Source organism: Bombus affinis, unplaced genomic scaffold (genome assembly GCF_024516045.1).
Source record: "Bombus affinis isolate iyBomAffi1 unplaced genomic scaffold, iyBomAffi1.2 ctg00000078.1, whole genome shotgun sequence".
NCBI lineage: Eukaryota > Metazoa > Arthropoda > Insecta > Hymenoptera > Apidae > Bombus > Bombus affinis.
This window is the reverse complement of record NW_026108827.1, coordinates 800,329-812,981: the sequence shown is the minus strand read 5'-3', so window position 1 is coordinate 812,981 and position 12,653 is coordinate 800,329. Positions and strand designations below refer to the sequence as shown.

General features: G+C 34.8%; 1 long non-coding RNA gene across 1 annotated transcript; it reads right to left on the bottom strand.

Annotated features, from left to right (window-relative positions):
- Window positions 1-434: 434 nt before the first annotated feature.
- LOC126927187 (uncharacterized) lies at window positions 435-1,947 on the bottom strand. The gene is made up of 2 exons (XR_007715268.1): window positions 705-1,947; window positions 435-594 (listed from the first exon to the last, which is right to left on the bottom strand). It is a non-coding gene; the product is annotated as an uncharacterized LOC126927187 (long non-coding RNA).
- Between the last annotated feature and the right edge of the window lie 10,706 nt (window positions 1,948-12,653).

The following is a 12,653-nucleotide window of genomic DNA, read 5'->3' as shown; positions in this document are numbered from 1 at the left end:
TGGCATTCTGTTGCGACTGCCTTCGCCAACATCGTCTTCCCTATTTCGTAATTGCTTGTATAGCAGAATACCTTTCCAGGGAGAAAATGGGCCTTTAAAAAAGATAAGGTACTTGAGGAGATACACAATGGCCTCCTTAATAGCAGATTTACATTCCTCTAGGCCTACGATGTTGTCCCAATATACATTTAATTTTGTCAGTATGATTTCCTGCGACAATACAAAGATGAAATGGCGCATAATCTCCGTATTAATTTCCGTAAATGTTATGTAATTCGTTATTTAAAGCTTTACTGAAATCAGTATTTACAATACGTATATTAATCGAAAATAACTTACGCATGAAATGTCTTCAATAATCTTCCATAATTCCAGATTGTCTATATAAAGCTTCTGAGCCTATTTTGATATCTTTGATTGCGTAGATTGTTCCATTAAGATGTTAAATAGCTCTCCTCTTCTGATGAAGATTCATCGCTTTCATTGGCGAAAATTGGTGTCAATGTTATTGCGAGATTAATATCATCCGTAGCGTCACCCGTCATCTTCTGTTGTACATTCCTCCCTTTCACAGACTCACTTCTCGTTTCTTTGCTAACAGATTTGACACGTTTTACTACTTCTTCGAAGATTGAATGATATTGTAATCGATACGTTGAATACGTTGAGAACGTTGAATAGTGTTAAATAATTTAAATTCTTACACTTTGTTCGCATTTGTCATTTCCCTCGTCTTTATTTCCTTTTCAGTTATTTTCTTGCACAATATAGGATATTTTTGGAATTTCATCTTGTAATAATAATTTTCATATTCTGTAAGAATAATTTCCAAATCGACGTTGTCGCAGACTCGATATTTCCGAGGTAGACGAGCTTCCCGGATTAATACATCGCTAATGTCTACATATCTAAAAAATATAATTTTTAATTCATTGAACAAATTTTATGCTATGAGTACACACTATACGATAATCATCAATTAACTGTTTTATTTCTCGGTAAGACAGACAAAAAGAATGTACTGTCTATTTATTATTATATAAATCCTCGGCGATAATTTTTTGCCTTCTGCTTTTTAATTTCTAATTTTTAAAGTTTGAATTTATATATATTTTCATTTATAACTAGTTAATCTACGTTATCGATTGAGTTATTCTATAACTACTGAGTTACCGATGTCGATTTTCAAATTTTGGTTCCTTCCCCTCTTTCCGCACTAATTTCTATTTCGATTGGTCACCGATACTATTCGAAAAAATTGCAACTAAGAAGATATCTAAATATATACACATAATATAAATATATAAACATAATTTTGTTATCTACTATCTTGATACGTGCAAAGATAAATCTTAATGATATATAATACAGCGTAAATGGTTATAAATAATTAATTATTGACAATAATTATAAGAATTATCGAAAGAAAAAATCATAGATACTATGTGCGAGTGTAAAATATCGCAAAAAATGAACAACAATTGTGAAAAACGCAATATGGCAAATCAATGACAAAACACACTCATGACTGTCATGGAAGTTCCAAAGTCTAAAATCTAGAATATTCCTTACCTCTTTTCGCAAATTATGAGATATCTTATTTGTGGTACCTTGCAGCGATAAATCACCGTTTATTGTAATAGTTTTAAATGTGATAATGATATCCTTGTATTGACTATCGTTTCTCGATAGTTACGAGAATTTTCGTTTATTACTTTGAGACAATCCGTCACTTCCTTTCTCTTATAAAGTTTCCCTTCAACTCCGTTGAAAACTGAGCATCAAACAGGAGACGAACGATTTGTTGTCATGGCAATGTTAGTTCACACGTAAGCAGGGTGCGAATATAATGATGGAATAGTCGAATCCTGTCTACTGTATAGTAAGATGGATGCGACATGGAAATAGAAAGAGAAGGCTGTATATAAGCATTTTCTGTCCTTGTTTAATCAGGCATGCACACTAGTGGACACTGACGGCGCTTGTTTACCGTTGTTACACATTTCCGGTACAAGTACGCGGGCATTAGAGAAGGACGGAACGGTCTCTCTCTTTACCCCTATATCGCGTTTTTAGTTCGCTCACGCGCTCTGTACTTATATCTATTACATTTCCACCATAAGCAGCGGCCGTGCAGTGACTTACAAAAGTTTCGAACTCGCGGACGTTTAATCACGTTCCCTACTCCGAAGGGGTAAGTACAAAGTTGCTCGTCTCAGTACTCTTGTTAGAAGTTTTATCATCTTTTTCATTTCGTGGCTACAAGTTTTTCCAGGAAATTCTTATCGTTTTACAAGGGCTGTGGGACACAGTGACGTCAGCTATCGATCATATACGCGAATTTGTTGTAAATTAATTAGGAGAATATCTGGAGTTCTTTATCGTTGTCAGCTGTAAAATATTAGAATTTTTCATTTATAATTGTCATATTTTCGACTCTTCCGTTGCCAAGACCATCTTGAAAGATTTTTGGTATGTTCCATCACCCTTGTTAAAAGTGTGCCCATTGGTTAGATATATTGATTTTAAAAACCAATACGTATATCAAGTTTATTATCTCACAGAAACAAAGAAATTCGTTTTATTAACGAATTTTCGATGTTTCTTCTCAATTTCCTTTAGTATCGAACGAAGAACATTATTTGATCAAACGTTTCATCGTTCAGATTGTATTTCGTTTAAAAAGATTGAAATTGATATTGAGATAAAATCAAAAAGTATCCGTTGTTCTCGAACATTCTAGTATTCCTTCGCCGCCCGGGAGAAAGACAGGTATGAAGAAAGAAGATATTTTTTTTATTAACTTTTTAATATTGATATTTCGACAAATATTGACGTGTGCAGTGAGAAGATCCAGTGAAATTTTGAATAATATCGTTTTAATAATTTGTGAAACGAATTAGTTTGGTTTTTTCCATTTTTATTAGTTTCCGTCAATGCTGATTGACGCGCCACTCCAGTTTCCATTTCCGTTTCTCGAAATTTTCTACGTCCTTGGTCTTTGGGACTCTTTGCCCAGGTAACTGCATTGCTTCTGGGTACGTCTCACCGTTCGGGTCTCTCGAGCTTTCGGTGTCAGTTGTTACCGTTGAAGGAAGAGAAGCTGGTGACGGATATTATCGAATAAATCGTTTATTCTGGAAAAGTTCGAGTAAGTTCGTTCTGTTTGAATAAATCAAGACATAGATCAATTTTTATCGTATCATCGTGATTCGCCATATCGTACGTTTGGTTTCGGGATAACATATGTTTTTAATTTGGTACTTTTAATTTGAAATTTTACGTCTATGATCGTGACAGGAAGATACTTTCAGTGAATTATAAATATTTCAAATTATAAATTATAAATATTTGTTATAAATTACAATCATACTACGGGGAAAAGTGAAACATATGTTTTCTTGTGGAACATGTGATAGTAAATTATTCGAAGCATAATAATGCTTAATTAAACATCTATACGGTAACATTTACGGACGAATATTCGGGTAATATTATCGCGTCGCTCTAATCTGGCATTTAATGCTTTGATTGCGGTCTTTGAAATGGCATCGCAGATGCTGGTATAATATCACACGAAAAAGGAAGGACCAGTGGTTAATGTTGCAAGTGCACCAGTGCGTTGCAGCCATCGGGCGTGGCTTTGACGCCGGTGCCGCGGAGAGGCGCAGAACGTGTTCGATCGATCCGCGAACGCAGCCCGTGCTCATACTGCGACAGAGTTCGTTTCAGTTAGTCTCAGTCGCTGTTTGGCCGTCGATAGCGTATAGTCGCGCCGGCCGACGATTATTTTTTCTTTTTTTGTTTCTCGATAATTCTCTCGCAACACTCGTTCTATACGTACACCATCAGTTTATCGCGTGATCATTGTTACCGCTTCCCCTACTTTGTCACGTCCTTCAAAGAAGATTTTCCTTCAGTTTTTTGTTGTTTGGGGAAAATTCATCGCTCGGACACATGGATTTATCGACACGACGGTTTATCGAGGCATCAGCGTGATGTACTTTTCAAGTTTCATATTTTCTCTATGATACTTTCTAAGGAGAATTTAGAATTCGAACGATATCAATTTCCAGGAAATATAGGTCTTTATGAGACCATAGGTTAGGTTAGGACCATAGGATAGGTTTGAATTTAATTAACTCTCTTATAATTGGTATTTCAATTTTTTAATTCCTTAAATTTAGCTTTCTTTATGCTGTTAGATGATGTAGCGCGGGCATTTTATGATATATCGAATATATTCGTATATATTTTACTTTATACATTCGATAAATTTCCTTGGTTGGCCGGCCTGCAACCCACATACGGCACTTAATAAAAATTTGTTTCGTTAGAGGTCGGTGTTTGTTCGTCTTCGTCATAAAAATGTCATGACGTCATATCATATCACAAGGGTTCTTCTGAAAGCTAGATATTCAATAACAAGATTAATGGTTTTCGGTAGCTTGTAATGTCAAGCTTTGAACTGGCGGGATCGCCTTGCTGTCAAATCGCCATTCAGCAGCGACCATATTCTTTAACTACGTTCAAGACGTATATCACGCTACAGAAACCATCAAAGGAGGATAATTGCAAGTTAGTTGCCTCTTAGAAACGAGACAGTTGGTTGTTACTTGTTATCCGTAGTTGGTAGTTGTTCTCCTTAGTCGCCACATATTATAGAGACGACATTCATAGTCACCAGTTGCCTTCGCTAATAGTTTCTTGTTGTCTGTAGTTAGTTCTCGTCATCGCTATGTATTCCATCAATCACGTAAAATTTAACATATAGGATTTTATTCTTTTTTATTCTTTCTGTAGGAAGATTCTTTAAGTAATATGAATTTAAGTAACTATTTTATGATACAATAAAGAGGAAAAAAGATTATTTTACGTAACGTAATTTTTTAAAGAACTTCGAATTTAAAGGATTCAGATAGATATCTTAAACGTAATTAAACCCTCCATATCGTAACAAATTGAAAGAAATTGCGCAAGAAAGTTAATACACTTAATGCATAAAACATATATTTAAAATCCAAATGTAGGCGTTGACGCGTGCGTGCTACATGTTCGAAACGTTCGTTACATCCGCGATAAAATTTGTAACGACGAAGAAGCTTAACATATGGTGTGCTTCAAGACGACAGTAAAAAGTGTTGTCGTATTTTTCGAAATTTCTTCCATTCTTAATAAAAATATATTGTATAAATATAGTAGGATTTTTCAAATTTAAATAGTTATAATGATTTGAAACTTTACAATCGTACGGTTCTGTTTTATCCTTTGAATATACCTGTCATTTTCATATCTCCTTTTAACTAAACTAAATATTTGGAAATCCTATAATTTGTACACTTCTATTTGTGAATAAGATCGATGAAATTAAAGCGTAACTATGCTTTCAATAATGGCTTCGATGTATTGCTCACCATTATGGCGGATTAACGTCTCTAAGTGATCGACCTTAATCACTAAATGGCAGCCGCGATTCAGTGGTAGAGCCTTACACATGACGGACATTGCAAGCGCTTGTAAGACGTCTATCGTGAAACGTTTCCAATAGCATCGATTACGACGACGGTGAAATCCGAATAGAAATATATATCGCGTATCGCTTCAGCCTGACATGTCTTAAAATAGAATCACAATTTTTCGTTCTCAAAAAAAAAAAAAGAAAAAAAGAAAAAAAAGTCTATAAAAATTATATGCAAATAAAATAGATAAATGGATAAATGGTTGTACAAATTTATAAAACAGATATTACAAATATACGTAAATAAATTATATATTTATAAATTGTTTGTTTAAATATCTGTTTGTTTAAATAAATAAAAGGGATATTTACGACTTACAATGAACGTAGTCCTGTTTTTAGTTTTAAACAAAGCAAAAACGGATAACAACTTTTTAAAATGTAAAACTCAACGCAACAGTGGTTTGTTTTAATTAATCAATAACGTTCAAAGTTAATTAATTTAGAGTGGTTTGTACATTTTGTATGCTCGCCGTATTTTAACGTTTGATGTGTAACGTTTGATGTAGTACTTGATGCCCGAAAAATCGAAAAATAATTAAATTTGATCGTTTCGTCGAATTTACAAGTGTGTATATTCGTGTGAAATCCTATGTGCTTGTGTATGCTGATGTGAAAGGCGGTAATATATTTTTCTTTTTTCGATTATTGTTGTCAACTTTTGTGTGGAATAAATCAATTCCGTGAATAGAAGTGCAATCAATACAGCTTACTATGAAATGATAGCACAACAACAGTACATATCGCCATTGACGTCAGCTTCACAAAATTTCTCGAGTATCGAGGTCGTCCATTTGGGTTAAGAATTTATTTCCAAAATGCCACAAGCACGAATATCTTATGGAAATCCACTGTATTTCCACTGTAATTTTTAATAATCAGATTCCATATTGTATGCTACGATTCGAGGAAAATCCGCAGCTAATTATTATCTTTGCTGCCTTTAAATACCATAAATAGTCGTCCGTAAATTTTAAAAAATTTTCTGTGCCATACTTATATTGTGTATTTTAGTCTTAAGGTGCGGGTCGTGTTCAATTAATCGAAAGTGATGAAACTGTAATGGGTCACGATAGTCAAATATTAAAAATGGTCTCGTTGGCTACATTTAAAATCTTTACGAGATATATATGCATAGTACGTTGCTACTAGCAACGGGTAGCGATGAGCAATAGAGAACAGTACCTTCCTTATCTCGTCGTGATTATGTACATACCAGTAATGCACAGTACTCGTACTGAATATCTTACAACATCTACATAGATTTTCAGATTTGTTTCGAATATTACCAGCATAACCATGATAGTAGAATTCTGTTACAGTATTAATTCTATAGTGCCGTTATGCATAATACAGCCCTAAAATGTTTCTACAAATATACGAATATTTTCGTCAGCTACTATATTCCAACCATGGCTTATTATGAAAGGAAATATATAACGAAATTACTTGTTTTTTTAGACTAAATTAGTTTAATTTGAATAATTTTAGTAATTGTGTAGGATCGAACAACAACTTATCATTAGCTTCACTCGAGACTTGATTGCACGTAGCAACGTAATTGCGTTGGAACTGAGGATAGAAAACAATGTCAACCGTTAGACGCGTCTGGCGAATGTGTAACGCGTGAATAATAGATGGCGGCAATCACGTGAACCCTACTTATAGCTGTTTCGGCTTATATCGTAGCATTCAACCTAGGGTATAACGATAGGGATCATTAGAAGTTCAAAGGCCGGCTGATCAGCCTCATTTTGTTCCATTTTTTAGTCAAGCGATGAATCGACAAATTGTACAAATTTCGATGGTTATCACAGTTCTCTGGGAATTTTGAAGCGCGGTTCGTCGAATTTAGTCGGATTGACTACAGACTCTTTTACGAGCAGCTTGAAACTCGATCTAGTTTCGAGAAAATGAAAAATTCGTTTTATCTCTTTGCTTCCCTGTTCCTTCCTTCCTCTTTTTTTTTGCTTTTTACATTGCGTTAAGACCGGCTAAATAATATTGATTGCCATGGACGTTGGCTGGTTCAAAATCACTGACATCGACGATAACAAAAGTAAGTTTGATGATCATTTATCTGAGCCGGTGTTATTCGACTTGAGCTCTGCACATTTGTTAATATTATTCTAGTAGGGATGAGATACTACAAATTTTAAATAACTTCGATTAAAATTATATTATAAAAATTATATTACATTAACGTTTAGAAGTCAATAAAGTGGAAAGAATTACGCGAGATAATGTAAATATAAATTACATTACAAGGAAACAATACGGCTAGGTAATTTGAAACATTCTGGCTAAAATTGCATTCTTTCAAAGTTAGGACGTACAGTATTTACAAAGCAGATTAAGTATCAAATGGGGTACTTAAGAAAATTCATGTTATCATTCTTTAGTAAACATTTTCAGGTTATAGCCTTCTGCAAAAGCTGCTTTTCGTTACGTTAACGTATTCATTATTAATATTAATCATATTGTTCTTATCTCCTAGGGGCATAACAATCCATTTTTATATTGTGTTAAAGCTAAATTTCTATTATATTTTCGCAAAATTTTCTTTCGTTTTATAGAGAAATGATAGATACACAGCACTTTTTGTTTTATGTTATTTTATATTAAATTGGAGAAAGGTGGATCGCACATAATTGAATAAAATAATATAATGCAAAAAATATCGTACATCTATCATTTCTTTATAAACCGAAAGAAACTTTTGGAACAACCTAATATTTCTCTCCAACGACACTTCTACGATGTTAAAATACTTGATAAAAAAATTTGATAAAAATATTAAGAAATTCTAATATTGATTTAAACGTATCGATTTATTTACTTTTCGCTGCCAGAAATTGTTAATTATGATTTCCACTTAAAAGCGTATTTCATATTATGAGGATAAATGATCAAATTCATCTCTAATATACACGTTAGAGAGTCATTTATAGCTGCAATCCTGTTTACCGCTCATATTCCTGGAACTCGATAATTCACTAGGCGATTGCTTTAACCGTGCAGAATACGTCCATAAATAATTAATCGCTATTAATATTCCATCGACTTTTGAAAATCCCTGATGTGATCTATTTCACGTGATGAGAATACGTGTAAAGTGAGGTTATTGCTTGATTATCTTTAGTCGAATAAATCGAGTGATTCAAATTATAATGCGGAAGAAAGTCAAAACTATGTATATTATTTTTTTCAATTTTTATGTATCATTTGACGGAAGGAAATTTGGTAAGTAAGGTTCACCTTCTTTAATGTCAATGACTTTGAGATATGTTATTAAGCTCCAAATTCTAAGCAATCTTCTATATATATATATAACATGCGTATAATAGCCAAAGTTCAACTCCCAAGTATACGCAAAGCTTTTATTTTCAATTTATGCGATACCACTATGTTTCATGAATTTATTTGCTAACGGTATTGAAACAAATAACAAGCAGAGGACGAACTATCCGTGAACTGTTTTGCCAACGAGTACGCTTCCAATATTTTCTGTTTGAGAAAACACACTTGCTGCTGTTGCAACTCCAAATATTTTTACAGCCGACGCTTTTGCCATGAATCATCGGCTAACATATAAAATAGAGAAAAGCCATAGTTGATTTTAATGGAAATTTAGAAAACCTGAAACTCGATATAGAAGGGAAAAATAAAGGAAAGGAAGGGAGAGATAATTGGAAGCTTGGGGCCAGGTTTAATTCACTGAAACCGGGCTGGTTGTGTCATCACGATACAGAATTGCCAGTACGTCATTTCTGTGCTCCCGTCCTCGTAAAAACGGTTTCACTCGTTAAGAAAAAACGAATAGGCGGTGAAGGGAGAAAAAAGCAGACAGAGAGCGCTTTTAAAAAGCTGACGAAGCGTGCGTTGCCACAACGAGACACACGGTGCTATTTGTCGTTTTAAATTGCGCCGCAACTTGTTTTCGAGATCTTTGCTAGAGACACGTGAAAACACGTTGGAAGTATATTTCTTGTTTTTGTGGAATTTAGCTGGAAAATAAAAAATAACGTAAAACATGTACTTACGACTTACAGAGTAATTGAATGTATACACTATAATAACCAGCGATTTAAGGCTTTAAAAGGTCGAAAAAAAAGAAAAGAAAAGAAGAAAGATAATATGTTGTGGCAGTCTAACTCGATCTAAGGAAATAGAGAGGGAGGGGGGGCAAAGCTTGTTAATCTGGAAAGAATACAAGCATCAATTTCAAGCACTTATAGAGAATCAAGCGGGCTTGTTAAGGTCGTAAGTTGGACAATTATCCCGTGTTAGGTTCAATCAGCTTAGTCCTACACAAAATTGATCGAATCATGTGAAAACAAATGTATTCTGATTTTTGTCGCAGATATTTCTGGTCTACGCACTCCAGTGCCCGCACAACTGATATTGAAACGCCTGATTTTCCCATATTCTACAGCGACAACATTACCTGATTTTTTACAACCATGAAGGACTCGAAAATACTTGCAATCCTCATCTGTTTGCAAATTATTTTCGTCACTTTCGTCCCGTCAGGGGCTGGTAAGCTGATACTGATTAATTATACCATCGAAATTCTATATAATGGCTACAAAAAATATTTGCATCATTACCCTCATTTCCTAACGAAGCGCGTTTTTTACCAAGTTTTATATTTCATTTCATAGTATCAAATCTCTGTAGTTACACGAAAGTATTAAATGATAGGAAACTTGATATACACGAATTTAATTAATTAATAAGTTAGTCGATATACAGCCATTATTATTTCATGTGAAATATTACAACGTCAAAAACTTAACGTTCTTGTACGTACAGTATTAATCACAAATTGTAAGAATGTTTACTGATAAGCAAAATAGATAATATGGAAAACGCAGACCTATGGAAAGAGAATTCCTGACATTAGACAGGAATACGCGATTGCACGAAATATTTTATGGTATGTCTGACATGGAGAATATATGCGGCGAAGTACGAAAAATTCATCCTGAGATATGTATACGACCTACGCGGTACGGGACGTGTTATAAATGGTTTCCGCCACTCAGCTGTATTTCAATTTGTGAACACGATCGAACAAATGACGCGACAATTATTAATTGCCGTCTCTGCCTTAGTAACGATTCGCGTTGGAACGAGGTCGAATCGTTCCGATTCCACGCGCGATTAACAAATAATTACAGTGGACATCAATTACTTGGATGACCTTCGTCATTTCAGCGTAGCATCGATGACATCCGGTAATTGGACTCAAAACGATTTGCTTAAAACGATTAATTTGATCAAACCAACCAATTATTTCAATTAATACAATCTGAACTTTAAATTCGCACGTCTTGTATATACACACCGGGCTCGAGAAAAGTTTTCATTCGTTCGAGTAGAACCTTCGTAGTTCTTGAGGACGCGTGTCGCTTCTCGGTGCTTTAATTCAACGGTGCTTTAATCTCATCGACGAAGCATCGATGCAACGAAGAAGCATCGTGATAGCCGCAATGCGGATCCGTTCGACAAAAATTTCCTGGTACGGTCGTTTTCGTAATGTTATTAACCGTTTTAGTGTCGGATGTTTCAAGACTCCGTATCGGTTTGTGCTATGCAGCGCGATAGAGCTTCGTTTATTTATTTGCGAGGAGTACCGATCGACGCGATCGCGCTGCCCTTTTTCATCCTGTTTTTTTTCATCGAAATATACCGTTCGACGTGCTCGCGCTTCATTTCATCGGTTATACTGGAAGCGTTACAACAAACACTCAAAAGTTTGCGAAATATTTATGCTCTGCGTTTCGTTTGCGCGATAACATTCTATAATGCAGTATTTGGTTTTCCGATTCAAGAGGTAATTTTTTATATTGGTTTTTTTTATTTGGTTTATGATTATTTGAAAAACAAGTAATTACGAGAGGAAACTCTGATATGACTCACGACGAGCACGCTTGAGCGCGTTGCGAATTAATGATCGTGACCATACGTCGTGGCACAATTTACCACGGTACGCGAATTGAGCGATCACGCTGCGTGGTGTTAAAACGGTTAGCGTAACTGCGCGTACGATTGTCGAGGGGCAAAGATATTGACGTTGGTAATCGTTTTCAGTGGCTTTAGAAGAAAACTGTACTGATTTCGAAGGACAAGTTATCTCAAATGGGCTGCTGTATGTGCCGGGACCTTCGGTTTGCAGCCTTTGCGTCTGCTACCATTCGGAGCCAAAATGGTGCAAGGCTATCTTCTGTTCACCTCCTTTTGTAAGTATATGCTCATTCTAAAAGCAACCAGCTTAGCACAACCATGCGAAACTAAAGTACACCGTTAACGCTTGCATGCTGGTCGTTAAAACAAATGCTGCGCGAATAGGGTACACAGCGATTCATTTAACTCGCCTTGAATTAGTTTTAGAAAGACAAACATGGACAGGGATAATTTTTGTCACGAGCCGTTTAATTTATTCGTTCATTAGAACGAATTAATTTACACCTGCTGAGATCGCGATTGATGCGACAAATTCGAAATCTTGTTCCATATAAATATTTTTAAACAAGCACGTCGTAAGCTTTGTATATTTTTTAATCGCAACGAAACTGTTCAGAGAAATGCTGAAATTATTAATTAGAAAAGGAGATTTCTACGCATCGTTGTAAAAGTGTCAGGGAAAATATTCGTGAAACAGTTACGTTGTTACAAGTTCTACAAGAAGAAATATTGAAAATCACGTTCCACTTATTCAGTTGCACGTGTAAAAGGTATCTTGCGTTCGCGCAAAAAATCTCTGAAGGATACATGCTTTATAATAATTGGAGTGTCGAAGTTGTTACGCGGATCGGCGTACACGTACCTTTTAATGAAACTAGGTTACCCATTCGTTATTCGTTCCTAATTTTCAGCTTCATGATTTTTACGCAATAAAATTTTATACACCTGTTCGGTTTATAAATGATTCAATTCAAATTTAACAGAATTAAAGTTGAAATAATCATTTGTACTTCATTAAAAGGTTCTTTCAGCATCTCGTTTTAATATTTTTATTGGTAATATTTTGTTGATCGTTATATTTAAATGGAGTTTTTCAAAGGAGAGACATTTTAAGGTAGGAAATGGACATACATTTATAATAAGAATTCAGAAGAAAGAATATTTC